At 49.2% G+C, this 14,331-nt stretch overlaps 1 protein-coding gene and 1 non-coding gene across 3 annotated transcripts in view; one reads left to right on the top strand and one right to left on the bottom strand.

The window, feature by feature from the left end:
- The window catches only part of CHD7 (chromodomain helicase DNA binding protein 7), a 179,473-nt gene extending 167,756 nt beyond the window's left edge, over positions 1-11,717 (bottom strand). For both annotated transcript variants that reach the window (XM_032609357.1, XM_032609358.1), the window contains exon 1: positions 11,377-11,717. The gene's annotated coding sequence lies outside the window, so the exon portion shown is untranslated. The remainder of the gene's footprint in view (positions 1-11,376) is intronic.
- On the top strand, positions 3,791-3,877 carry LOC116742826. The gene has a single exon (XR_004346599.1). It is a non-coding gene; the product is annotated as a small nucleolar RNA SNORD35 (small nucleolar RNA).
- Positions 11,718-14,331: the final 2,614 nt, after the last annotated feature.

Genomic DNA, 14,331 nt, shown 5'->3' with positions numbered 1-14,331 from the left:
CCACAGCAGCCACAAAGTTCCCTATGAACTTGAACTCTGCTTCAAACGCCAGCCTGGATTTTTATTTTTTGTTTTTTAATGAGAGGGGAAAATGGAAAACTTAAAATGCCAATTCTGGTGATAAACCTAGCTCTCTGAAACTTAACACAACCAGAAAAAAGTTAAAATTTCAAGTGCACCAAAAATAGCAAAACTTCAAGTTTTAACAAGAGATTTACTGTACTTAAGCTGGACAACTATTTGTTCAGTTGTGAAGGAATAAAACCCATAAACATATACAGAATCTAGATACGTCACCACAGAATAGTTCTAAGATGCAAAGGAGTATTAGGATTTGGGATACTATCGTTTTTTTGTTTTTAAATCCCCTGAAAAAGGAACACACATCCACCCCATAACATACGAGCCTACCTACTGCTTTATACATCTGAATCTGAGACCTACTGACACCAGGCAGCGTGCAGCTGCAGGGGACGGCCCGTCGTCCTGCATGTGAGCAGAAGCGGTGTGCAAGTACTTCCTTGAGGCTGGCTGTTGACTAGGTTAAGTATTTACCAAGAGCGAGTACTACGGCTGGGAGCTTAGGGAACATCCTGTCTTCTTTCCTGAGCAACTCGAGTCCTCTGCAGTGAGAAAAAGATGCTCCATGAATTAATACATCTTGGATAAACACTGGGAAGAAACTTTGAGGACAGCCAATTCTGTAGCAAGCTGAATACCCTGATGTTGGCCACATCTTCGACTGATAAACAAAAACAGGGTAGAATACTAGTAAGTCTTATAATAAGTGAGTGTCTTTTAGGTAGAAAGTGTTTGCAATCGATAAGGTATGACTTGTGAGGAAAAGAAGCCTCCCTGACGCTAATGCATTCATGGGCAGCTCTGGGCCATTCAATGTCACTCCCAGAGGTGGGCCTTGAAAGCACAGGTGTGTAAGTCTTGACAGATGCTTCTAAGGCCAAGGTCATTCTGATGGGAGCCTCCAAGGCAATTTCTGCAGAGAGGTTAATGCTACATGGTCTTAAGTAAGCCTGTCCTGATTTGAGTCCCAACTCCACCATTAATAGCCGTATTCTTGGGCAAATTTATTAAACAATCTCTAAAACTCCATTTCCTCACCTACAAAATGGCAATTGTTGCTCCTACCTCAGCGATTTGATTAATCCTACTTTGGTAGTCAGTGACCAACAGTTCACGTAAGTAAACAGGTTAGCAAAATGCAAACTCAAATAAAGCCTACGCTCCGCACATGGCAGCTACTGAGATCAAGCCCTTAGAGTCACTGTTATTCAAGAAATGGGTTCGAGGGCTTCCCTGGCGGCGCAGTGGTTGCGAGTCCGCCTGCCGATGCAGGGGACGCGGGTTTGTGCCCCGGTTCGGGAAGATCCCACATGCCGCGGAGCGGCTGGGCCCGTGAGCCATGGCCGCTGAGCCTGCGCTTCCGGAGCCTGTGCTCCGCAACGGGAGAGGCACAACAGTGAGAGGCCCGCGTACCGCAAAAAAAAAAAAAAAAAGAAAAAAAAAAGAAATGGGTTCGAGCCCTGTTCCGGGAAGATCCCACATGCCGCGGACCCACAAGCCACAACTACTGAGCCCGCGTGCTACAACTACAGAAGCCCACGCACCACAATAATGAGTAGCCCCCGCTCGCCGCAACTAGAGAAAGCCCACGCAGCAACGAAGACCCAACGCGGCCAAAAGTAAAATTAAATAAATAAATTTATTTAAAAAAAAAAAAAGGCAGCAGCAGCTTCTCCAATTTTTCAACCTTGCAGTAAGGACGGAAGAATACGGGGAACTTCCACAGGCTCAGGTCTGTCAACGGTTTCTACTCTGCCCCATTTCATTTTCCCTTTAGAGTCTCTTTTCAGTGAAAATAAAATAGGATAAAACAAAACAAAAGCTGTCTACGTTCCATCTCTCCCACTGTCATGCCAATCTGGAGAGCAGCGGGATTCCAAGGAAGCTGCCCCACAGCCTCACCTTTGCAGAGGCAGGGAACCTTTTCGCTTTCTCCTTGCTACTCCTATCCCAGACCCCACCCCAAATCTACCCATTTTAGATAGCTTCTTGTCTGTTCCTTAAGCAAGGCACAGAATTTGGGGGAAAAGGACCGGCCCCAACGTTCAGAGACTTGAGGACCTAGAGTTACAGATTTTGAGAACACCGTGTACCTCTCCAGTCTATACTGGAAGGTTCTAACGCTCCAGAACGGATGGAATATGCCCACCACTGTTTACCCAGGCTAACATCTCCCACCGACTTCGGAGAACTGCAGGTTTGGGGAAAACAGGACTGACGGGTTCCCTGGTAAGACAGCCACAGCTCAGCCAGCAGACGAGTAGCTCTGTAGCCAGAAAGCAACTGCTCCTTCAGATGTGCCATTTCTAGTGTCTGGAGTATCTGAGCCACCTCTGCGTAGCCAATGACAGGACTAGGTGAATAACATCTAGTTCTGTGCCTGGATACAGGCACACACCCATGTTAATTCTGATGTCGACTTCTGAGGAAAGGTGAAAACGGTGCAGCCAGGATCCACTGCAGGCCTCTCGTGCTTGGCCAGTCATGATTTAGGATCCGGAGACTTTTTAAATTAAAACCAAGACACATGGTTTGATAAGTTCAATGACTACCAGTTAGCTAGTAACTATCAATAAATATGCCATACGCTATACCAAGTGCTTTAGGTGGAATACCTCATGCAATCTTCTGCGGTTAGTAACCCTGGCTGGTTGAGAATATTATTGTTCCTATTTTTCTGATTCACTAGCTGATCCTTCTGACGCCACAACTCAAGCTCTCGGCCACCACGGAATAAAACCTCCACAAGAACAACTGCTCTCCTCATCTCCGTGGGAGAGGAAGGGCATTAGGGGTGAAAGGCATGGAACCCAATTGTCTTAGGGGTCAAGATATCCCAAGATGTATGCCCCCCCCCATGAGTACAGTAGGCACAAAAAGAGAAAGTGTGGACAGAAAAGCCCAGCTTTTCTACTATGTCACCACATGGGAACATTACTACCCTTAAATTTTAGACGTATCCAAATAATCCCTCAAAACCACTATAAGTGAGAGTAAAACTTTCAGATGTAGCATGCCCCCACAGCTAACATAAGCTCCGGAAAAATCTGCAAAGCCACACAATCGTGCCCACCCTGAGGAAGTCAGGGAGGGCCCTGGTGCACTTGATCAAGTCACAATGACACCAAAAAGGCCTATGAGGACCAATGTCAAACAGAGCACCTTTGAAATAGAGCCCCAACCAAAGACAGAGAGTCCCAGGAAGGTTCTCCCTGCACACGAAGATCAATGTCTGACCTACAAAAATAAACGGGTAGGGCTTCCCTGGTGGCGCAGTGATTAAGAATCTGCCTGCCAATGCAGGGGACACGGGTTCAAGCCCTGGTCCGAGAAGATCCCACAGGCTGTGGAGCAACTAAGCCCACGCGCCACAACTACTGAGCCCGTGCTCTAGAGCCCCCGAGCCACGACTACTGAGCCCGCGAACCACAACTACTGAAGCCCGCACACCTAGAGCCCGTGCTCCGCAACAAGAGAAGCCACCACAACAAGAAGCCCGCGCACCACAACGAAGAGTAGCCCCCACTCGCCGCAGCTAGAGAAAGCCCGCGTGCAGCAACGAAGACCCAACGCAGCCAAAAATAAATAAAACTTTTTTAAAAATTTAAAATTAAATAAACAGGTAACACCGTTACTATACAAACTGGCAGAAACAAAGATACAAAAAACAAAATAGACAAACAAAAAAACTGTTTCAAGATAAATGTTCAGCAAATGATGGCTTTTTCTCACGATGGTCTGCAGATGCCACTGTGGGCAGTGCCGATAAACCCAATGGCTCAGCTGATGCCAGGAGGAGCAGAGAGCCCTGCCAGGGGTGGCTGCATCTCTCGAGTGCAGGCTTGCTGAAAAGTTGTATGGCTGGACTGGGATCCTCTAGGACGGGATGTCAATGCCCCTCCCCTAGTCACCCTGGCCTCGTTTTCTTACAGCTTCGTTTCTCCCTCTACCCCCACCCCCCCAGTCTGCCTACGTAGGGCGCCTGGCTCACGAGGTTAGCGGAAGTACCAGGCAGTAACGGCTACACTGGAGGAGAAGAGAAAGGAGAAGGCCAAGATCCACTACCGGAAAAAGAAGCAGCTCACGAGGCTACGGAAGCAGGCCGAAAAGAACATAGAGAAGAAATCTGACAAATTCACAGAGGTCCTCAAGACCCGTGGGTTCTTAGTCTGAGCCCAATAAAACTGACCGTTTATTCTTAAAAATACAACAAAAAAACAAACAGGAAAAGATAAATGTTCAGGGTTTCCATACTTTTTCTCATATAATATTGAAGTCAGCTACTTGGAAGCTTTTCTGGATTTATCAATTAGCATCTCTCACTTGCGACCAGTCACGCTCTATCGTCTACTTTTTATAATAATTGAACAAAGTGACTGTTAAGATATATTAAGCTAGTTTATACATACTTCCCCCTCCCAGAACAGGTAAGTGTTCTGACCGAGGACAGTATTTCCCTCCACAATTACCTAAGTAATGTATTCATTTCTACCACACCCATGTTTGGCCACAACCGGCTCCTAAAATGCGACCAGTTTCCTCCATGGGGAGCACAGTGGGACCCACCAGCTATCTTCCGGGAGTCCAAGGACCTTGTCCCAATACATAACTAGCAACAGAAAGCGGCCTCCAGGACGTGGAGGGACACAAGAACAAAATGTGGCAAAGTCTGCTCACCGGAGGGTCCTCTTCCTTGTATGAGCAAGCAAACTCCTCTTAAGCAAGTAAGCAAGTGCCACATATCAAGGTAGACAACAAAGCTTCCCTCTTCTCCCCTTCCACTGACACCACCAGCAATCCTTGGTGGGCTTGCCATACACCGACATCTTTGGGGGGAAGCTGGCAGACTATTTTGGGAAGTTTTAGAATGCCGCTAGCAATGGAAAGAAGGCTGAAGCAACAGTTTCACGGTCCGCTATCGGCCACCTCAGTCACATGCTTCAAGAGCTCATGAACTTCCTCCTCAGACCAAGTCCTGATCAGGTGCTCCCTACCTCGGAGAGCAGCATCCCCAGCCAGCCGGCCATGCAGCGAATACACTAGAAACCTACGCTCCCTGACACCTTCCTCTCCCTGAGAACAAATCTGTCTTCAAGTACAATTCATTGAGCCTCCTAAATATTTCTCCAACCTGTCCACTTCTCCATCTCCACGACCACCAGTCTAGCCCAAACCACTGGTCCTTCCCCACCCCGGGGACCACAGCAATAGCGGGCAGGACGAGGATCCCAGCCTATTCTCTCTCCTCTGCCCCACCCACCAATTCAGTCTTCAAAACACAAGCCTGCTCATGTCAAGCCCGGCTTAACACTCACCGGTGGCTCTGCTGCTTTTTTTTTAAATCCCAAATTCCATATCCTGTAAGCCCCGCCCAAGCTGGCCTGTGCCCGCCTCTTGCGTGTCATCTAGCTGCTCTCCGTGGGCCTCAGACACGCTGCCTCCCTCCAGGTGGGCTAGCACTGCCTCTTTCTCCTACCATCGCTTGGACGACAGCGTTGAAGCCACTCCTAACAGGTGACCGCCCTTCCTCCCAGTCCGCCGCCCAGCACCTATGACGTTGCGGTGGCTCTATTTTTCGCGTGGGTCTTTTATGTCTTCTCCTGGCACCACTGTACTCCTAACTCAGGCATAGCGCAGCGCCTCTGAGGTAGCAGGTACCCAACAGACACTAGAGCCAATGAACAAGAAAACAGGTGAAACAGGAAAACTGATCACAGCCCAGTCACTAGCCACTAGAGCCAAGCCTGGCACCTACAGCAGTGGTGTAAGGTCAAACGGACCACTGAAGAAAGTGTCTTTGATGCCACAGGGCCACAAACAAGCAAGCTCAGGGACCAATCGGCCTCTTACTGCCAAGTAATGCTTTTCATTACTATTCTACCTTATTTTTATTTTTAAAGAGATAGTTTTTACTTTTCAAAATAAAAACAAAACAAAAACCTCCAAAAATATTGCCCTGAGAAAACAATTATGTTTGCAGTCACCTAACATTAGTTAAAGGTACTGGAACCTAGTTACGATAATGAATACGTGCTTCTATAATGAAAACAATAATCAAGTCTCAGAATAATTTTCTCTTCATTTCTCTAGATGGATAATCATACCTCCCCGCTCCCCGCCTCCCCAAAAAAACCTCCAAACCACCACACAGAGGCAAATACAATGCCGTTGGCTTAAGAACACCCTTAGGAGCTATGTGAGCATAGGCTATAGGATGCTTAAGCCAAAAGGTACTTTTGAGTCAGAACATAAGAGGAAGAGCTAGTCTCTTCCCGAAGCAGCTCAGTCATCCAACAAAGACCAACCCGGCACTCCCCTGCATGAGCACCCAGCTAGGCACCAGGAAGACAACCATGACCAAGGCAGCTCTGCCAGCAGTAACTGGGTGGGCAGCCAGAGACGGCTCCTTTAATTAATCCTCTGGGCTTTAGCTCCTCAATCTGTAAAATGAGAAAGTTCAACTAGCTCTCCAAGGTCCTCATGCTCTAAATATCCAAAGATTTACTAATGACTGTAAGATGAATTTCTACTTGACAATATCATTATGATTTCCTGTTTCTATTTATTATTTTTATCACACAGGTGTGGTTTCATTTAAGAATTTTAATATCTTGATAAAAGTAAAATAAAAAAGAACGGTACTAATGTTTTTAATTACCATCCCAGCTCTTAACTACCACCATAATCAGCTATGGGCTTTTGCCATAAGTGCAACTGAGTAATACCCAAATTAAAATAAATCATTACATCTTCATATTTTTTGTAGAAAAACAGAAAAGTGATAGAAATAGAAAAGTGATCATTTACTCCCAATTTCTTTCATATTTTTACATCATCCATCATCTTTGAATGTCAAAGTTTTCTTTAAAAAAAAAAAAAAAAAAACTAGGACAGAATAATAAAGATCTCCAGAGAAAAAGGAAAATTTTATCTCCCAAACTGATAAAGCTATAATGGCTTTAGTAACCTGGTAAGATGTAACAATACAAAATTCTGAATTTCTAAAAGGGCATAAAAAGAATACTCTTGGGCTTCCCTGGTGGCGCAGTGGTTGAGAGTCCGCCTGCCGATGCAGGGGACACGGGTTCGTGCCCCGGGTCCGGGAAGATCCCACATGCCGGGGAGCGGCTGGGCCCGTGAGCCATGGCCGCTGAGCCTGCGCGTCCGGAGCCTGTTGCTCCGCAAGGGGAGAGGCCACAACAGTGAGAAGCCCGCATACTGCAAAAAAAAAAAAAAAAAAAGAATACTCTTAAAGATATACAAAAGTGTCCGTGTGAATGAACAAGACAATTAAAGAGTCACACAGCTCCATCACGTTCCCGACATCATCTCACCATCATCACCCCAGATGTTCCTTCCCCATCTACCTTAGTGAATTTAGCTATGTGACCTACATCTATCTAAGTGCTGGTTTGTTTACATCTAGAAAGCATCTGAATACTGGAAGCAAATCACTTGATTACAAAGCTGAAATTTTAAGGGTCATTTTTTTGCAGCCACACATTTTGCTCAGCCCTGACTAAGCATTTTTATTCTTGCAATGCCTTATTTATAGCAGATGTCTATAGGACAGCCATGGCGACTACTATCAAACCTGAAAGGTCATGTCCGGATAATAAAAGATGGACAATAACAACACGTCCAAAGCCGATCTTAAAAGTTAAAATATGAGTACTTGGTTACCTATAGAACGCGCTCTCCTAGTAGATGGTAAACTCTGTGAGGGAAAGCACCGCCTCTTATTTGTCGTTTTACACACCGAAAGCTTGCCAGTGATTGCTGAATCAAAAGTAACCAAATGGATGGTGACACTTTCTTAAGCACAGGGAATAAAATGCTCTTCGGCTAGGTCTGAAATAACTACTCTAAACTTGGCACTGAAATTGCTCTTACGGGTTACACGGCATGTACGTAGAAGCACTCTGACTGTATTTTCTCATAGACGAAAATATTCTTTTACTTTTGACCTTTCTGCCTAAAAACTATACAATAGGCAATACATTACTGACTGCATCTGTATGAAGAAAAAATTGTCACATTTCTTTGATACAGTTTTATAAAGGTACTCCCCATGGTATTCATTTTAACTCAATAAAAGTAAGACGCTCATGAAAAAAAGTTTTGGAAATAGTCCTATAAGTCGAACTGATTAACAACTAAACCAAGTACAGGAGAATCTATGAAAGTACTGCTTCAAAATTAAGTTACTAGACCTGCTATTTTAAACTCAACTTAGGTATTCTCAACTTGGGGAAAAAAAACAAAAGTGCTATTTTTTTTCCTCAAAAGAGGAAAATAATGTTTGAGTTTTTAACCATCACCGTCACCTATAAATGACCTACATTTCTCTATCCTGACTTTCAAATTAAGACATAGAAAAGGAAGCAATTTTTTTAATTGATGTAAAAATAATTTCATTGATTAAACCAATATAATTAGAGTTTGGAATTCACATACCACTCCCTTTATTATAATTATTCATTTCTTATCAAGAAACTCATTTGAATCCTGAAAAACCTAGAACAGAATTCGTCAAGCTTCAATTTACTGGCTTGCACAGAGGGAGGAAAAAAAATAGAAAATATCAACAGACTATAAACAATAAAATCCATAGTGCTAGAAAACAATTCTTGAGTGTTATGGTGATGAAATTCACCTGTTACAAGCCTCACAAAAATCCATCATGTCCCTTTAGCTGGTTACCAAAAGGGCGGGGGGGGGGGGGGGGGGGGGGGGGGGATGTCATAATTTCACTATTTGGCAAAACAAGAAAACTTAGTTTCTAAAATTTGCTGCAAGTCAGCTTTCCACTTCCAAATTCTGTTTACCTTGTAACTTTTTTCCACAGAACAGATTTTTCAGGGAAAACAAACTTTTTGTGAGCAAATCTGGAAGACATAAAATGTCTCCCACTTACTATCACCTAGAAAGGCAAACCCAGTCCTGCTCCGTGCCCCAAGCATCTAGCTTTCAGCCTCTTTATTATCATTGTCAATGAATGGGCCCCAGTCAAATGAAAGCTGCCATTTTAGGGTAAAGACTGGAGGGCTTCTGTTGTGCAACAGCAAGACAAAAACACTCCGCGACAGATGTACTCTGGGGGCTGGGAGGCGGATTCAACTTCGCAGAATCACTGCTCAAGTTATTTCTGAAATAAGAAATTACCTACTACTTACACATTGCTACAATCTAAACGGAATTATAACTGGGATAAATCAGGTTCCCATGCTGCTAAGATCATAGTCACTACGATTTTTTTTTTTTGGCCATCGTTAGACTAGATCTGTGAGGAAATAAGGATAAGTTTTGTGTGGTTTGTTGTTGTTGTTTTCTATTTGATTATTACCTTTAGTGAGTACTCCCCCCTCCCCTTATCGGGAGAGAAATGGGGGGAAAACACACTCAACCTCTTTGAAAGGTACTGCCCACTGCAAAGACGGCTTTAATGAGAATTTTCAGAAAATAAAAATCAGGGCCTTCACATAATCCTTTAGAAATAAGTTAAAATATTTAATGCAGCCCAAAAATCAAGCCCAGAGGATGGACATATTTCAAGATAAGTTCTTTAAATCGATGGCTAGATAATATACAATGGGAAACTAAAAAGTATACTTAGCAAGTGGAGAGCTGGATAGTGTATCTAATTCTAGCAATTCAAAAGGAAACTCTCCATGTGGGTTGCTACTTTTCTTTTGTCCATTGTCTGTTTGGAAGAGGGGGAAAAAAACTAGTTTAAAAACGAGGCGTGAACAGTCCCTAAAAGTGACCTCCAGGAAAACCGGCCGCCGGGTAGCAGAAGCACTCCCCGCGCGTCCGCTCGACGGGGGCGCTCACAAAAGCCGGCGGGCGGGCGGGCGGCCGCGAGTTCGGGGTGCGCTCCCACGGCGCGGGGCTCCTCGAGGAACAGCCATCCGGAGAAAGGCGGCTCGGTAATGATGGCTGCTCGGGGCCGGCGGCTCCTTCCCCGGAGCCTCCCGACCCCCCGCCCCCCCCCCGGCCCGGGATCCGCCGCCCTCCCCCCGCCCCCCGGCCGCGCTCACCCCGCGCCGACGCGACCGCCCCGCACCGCAGCCCTCCGGGTGCCCGCGCCCCCGCACCCCCGATGCCAACCAAACAAACAACGCGTCCCCCACCGCCCTCCTTCCTCTGCCCGCTGACCGCCTGGCCTCCAGCCACCTCGGCCGTTCACGCCCCGAACGGCGGATCTCGGCGGGGGCAGAGCGCACCCGGGCCACCTCGGGGGCCACCTGGTGACACCCCCCCCCGGCGTTGACCCCCAGAGGACTCGGGAATGGGGGAGCTGAGCTGCCTCCGGGGGCTTAAAGTCGCTATTATGCAGCCGCCGCCGCCGTTGGCCCGGCCAGCTCGGCAAGGTGGGGTCCCCTCCGCGCCGCGCCTCCCCGCGCTCGCCCCGACCCCGCTCCCTTTCTTCTCCTCCTCGCGCACTTGGGAGCCGCCGGGGAGCCCCGGGAGCCCCCGGCTCCGGGCTCGCAACTCCGCGCCCGCGGCCAGCACGGGCCGGGCTCGGGACGCCCCCCGCGCCGCGTGTTCGCGCCGCCCCCGCCCCACGCGGCGCCCCGCGCACTTTCCTCGCCGCCGACCCACCTCGCCCGGTGGCCGTCCCCGCGCGGGCCGGCGCCGCCGCGCCAGGAGGGACGCACTTTGTTCGCGCCGGTGCGGCCGCCGCTCCCGGCGAGCGCGGCGTGGTCGGTCCGGGGCGGGGGGCGGGGGCTGGAGGCGGGGGTCGCCGCCGTCCCCGAGCCGCCGCCTCCGCTGCTCAACCGCCCCGCGCCCGCGCGCCCATCGCCCACTCGCACTGGAGTTGCAGCCCAACTTTTCCTCCTTCCTTTTTCTTTCGAATGGAGCCGGCAACTCGTGCTCGGCGCCGGCGGGAGGAAACGCGCTCGCGCTCCCCCGCGCGCAGACACGCTCCCTCCTGTCCCCCGTCCCCCCCCACGCCGGCAGCACAACAAAAAGCCATTTACATGCGAGGAAGTGACCCTCGGCCGGACCGCGCGCCGCCGCCGCCGCCGGCCCAGCGGACGCAGGCAAAAGTTGGGTCGCCGGGCGGCGCTCCGGACGCGGGTTCGGGCCCCGCGGGCGGCGACGCCGGCGACACGACCCGGGCGGCGCTGCGCTCCAGCGCCGGCCCCGGCCCCCGCCCGCCCTAGCCCCTCGCCCCGCACACGCCCAACTCCTCGCTCCCAACTCCTCGCGCGGCCCCGGCCCCGGCCCGGAGCGATTTCCTGCCGCCGCCGCCCCTCCTGGGGGCGCCCGGCGAACTCTCGCGCTTACCGGGTCGGGCGGGCGGGAGGGCTCCTCCGCTGCCCTGTGCCGAGGGGGAAACAAAACGCAGAGCGGGCTCCGGAGTTGGCTCGGCGGCCGCGGCCAGGGGGTTGAGTCCTCGGGCGCGGAGTTGGCCGGGGTCGAACGCGGCTCTGGCGAGTTTCAGGGTCTCCGGGTCCCCGGGTCGCCTCCTCAGCGGCGCTCCTTTGTGTAATTGCACTCGATTCAAGTTTAATCCGATAGTTCCCGAGCACGAGCGCGTCCGCACTACCACGGCTCAACCCCCGCGCCGCCGCCGCCGCCGCCGCCGCCGTCGCCGCCGCCGCCGCCGCCGCCGCCGCCGTCGCCGCCGCCGCCGCCGCCGCCGCCGCCGCCGCCGCCGCGGCCCCAGCACGCCAGCGCTTGCGCGCGCCCGGCACGCCTGCGCGCGCCCGAGGCCGCGGGGCCGCGCGCGCCCGCCGCCGGCTCCCTCCTCGCCGCGCCCGCGCCCGCGCGCCGCCACCTGACGTCAGGCGCGCCTGGCATAATTTATGCAAGAATTCGGCCCGGGTGTGGAGGCCGAGGGAGAGGCCGAGAGAAAGGGGGCGGCGCGGGGCTGCGGGGCCGCGGGCCGCGAGGGCGGGCGGGGCGCCACTTCCCGTCCCCGGGCGGGCGCCGGCGCTGCGGGCGGCTCTCCCTGCGGGCCGGTGCGCGGCCGCCGCGCCGCCTTCCCGACCCGGCTCGCTGGAGCGCCCGGGACGCGGGCTGGAGACGGTGCCACGTTTCCCCAAGCGGCACCTTCCCGGGGTCCGGGTGCGCCGCCCGCGGGCAGGAAGCGGCGGCCCGGCCGGCGGCGGTCCTCCCGGCCGCGGCGAGGGGCTTCCGAGGCTGCGCGGACGGACGGCCCCGGCTCGAGGGGTTGGGACGTCCTTTCTGCAATTATCCGTCAACTTGGAACGATTTTCCCACCTGAAATTATTTAGAATGGGCACGTTCCATTTCAGATAGATTTCTCCTGCCTCTCCACATTGCTTGTCTTAACCTCCTCGTTGACAGGACCGCCGGACCCACCACTAAATCAAAAAGTTTAACTAGATGGCGTTGATTTTGTTGAATTTGTTGCCATGCCAAAAAAGGGAGAGGGAGCGCGATGGTTATGAAACAAAGAAATAGGTTGTGTGACCATTTTAAAACATGTCACGACTAGAGTGTTTTAATCATTCTTTGGCCAAATGGCACTTTTGTATGATCTCCTAGCCTCAATTACCCAAGCCTCTTATTCTATTTCCCTTCCCGGTACAAAATTAATATGAAACCTGGAGAAATTTCTCTTTTACCAATTTTCCTTTTAGGAACTGGATCTAACAAACATTTATCAAGCACCTTTTATGTGTAGATACCAAGCAGTTATAATTCTTTTAAACCGTCAACTGTTGTACACTTTAAGGTGATTTTATTAGGTAAAAGATTACGTTTATTTTTAAATCAAGGAAGGAACGTCGATCAACCAAACATAGACCTATAATAGATACAGAGGAAAGCGAATTGCTCTTATTGGACTCCAAAATAAACTCAGAAAATTGCAAAACTATGCAAAATATAATTTCTCCTCATTCAGCGCCTGTAGTGCTAAGACTATCACGATACTTCTACTTGAACCAAAGATTAATCAAAACTATTTTGTTATATTACTACTACAACTCTTCAATACCTAAGTTTGATTATCCTAGACTTAATCACTAAAACATTTATTTCCTAACATGAGCAATGATTTTCTAAATATTTGTTACATTTTACTGTCATTGATTGAAATGCCGTGGTTTGGGCTTTCTTTCATCATACATTTGAATGGTCTTTTGAAAGAGGTAAATGTTTCATTCAAGGGATTTACAAATAAACAGCAGAAAGAAGGTTGACACTACAGAAAATTCTGACGTTAAGAAAACAAGAAACACTAAAATCAACTTCTACCTTTTTTATAGTCCATTTCATAAACCAAGAATCAGAATTCCGAGGTTAGGTTTACATTTCCATTAAGTTTATGTCTCTCAGTGAAAACATGTTGGGGATGCTTTGGGGTGTGCTGGGTGCATAGGGGTTAAAGACAGGACACATGTCTGCAAAGAAATCACTAGCAACAGATCATATTAGAGCCCATAAAAGTGGCATAAAAGGGATTATCTCTATCCTTTACAATATACCCTGCTCATTGTAAGATGTGCATATATTTCAAGTCAATTTACGAGCTTAAAAAAAAATGACATCTACATAAATTGAAAATATATTAGTTAACCTTTAATTAACAAATAGTATTGAGTCTGAGGAGGTCCCCTTTGCCCTTGTCTGTTTAACTAGAAAGTGAGGACACCTCCCTTTGAAACATATGAGAAATGGTAAAATAGTACAGCCAAAGCTCAAGGTGGAAACCAACAGCCCTGCAGCCCCTCCCTGGTTTAATCTCCCTCCTCGTCCCATCATGGGTCCGACAGGATGGAGGAGTCTCTAAGCTTTCAGAAGTGGTAACGGTGCTGAGCTAGAGGGGCCTTGGAAAGCGGAAGGCCTCAGGGGCAAACTCCTAGGCGGCTCTGGCCTGCTGGAGTCATAACTCCCCTCCCCCTGCCCCTCCCCCCTCCCTACCCTTTAGCCTCCAATGTTTTCTCTCCATTTGCTTCACTATTGAAGTTTTCCCATTGAGAATAATTTGAATTCACAAGCTTTCCCTTTGAGTATGCAAATTCCTTAGGGAGAGATAAGGGACTCCTGGTCATTCACAGATGAGTGTAAATTAGTTCAATGGGTTGCTTTCCTCCCAACACATAGCTGGGACTAACAAATTTAGAGAGTTATTCATTCATTCAACATTGAGTGTCTAAGAAGTTCCAGGCCTTGTTCTAGGTACTGGAGATACAGTAATGAACAAAACAGAACAATGTTTCTGCCCTCTTGGAGTGCACAGCCTAATCGGTTGGTAGTTTTGATTTAGTG

This window comes from Phocoena sinus, chromosome 17 (genome assembly GCF_008692025.1).
Source record: "Phocoena sinus isolate mPhoSin1 chromosome 17, mPhoSin1.pri, whole genome shotgun sequence".
Taxonomy (NCBI): domain Eukaryota; kingdom Metazoa; phylum Chordata; class Mammalia; order Artiodactyla; family Phocoenidae; genus Phocoena; species Phocoena sinus.
Note: the sequence above shows the minus strand (reverse complement) of the source record. Positions and strands in the feature narration are given on the sequence as shown.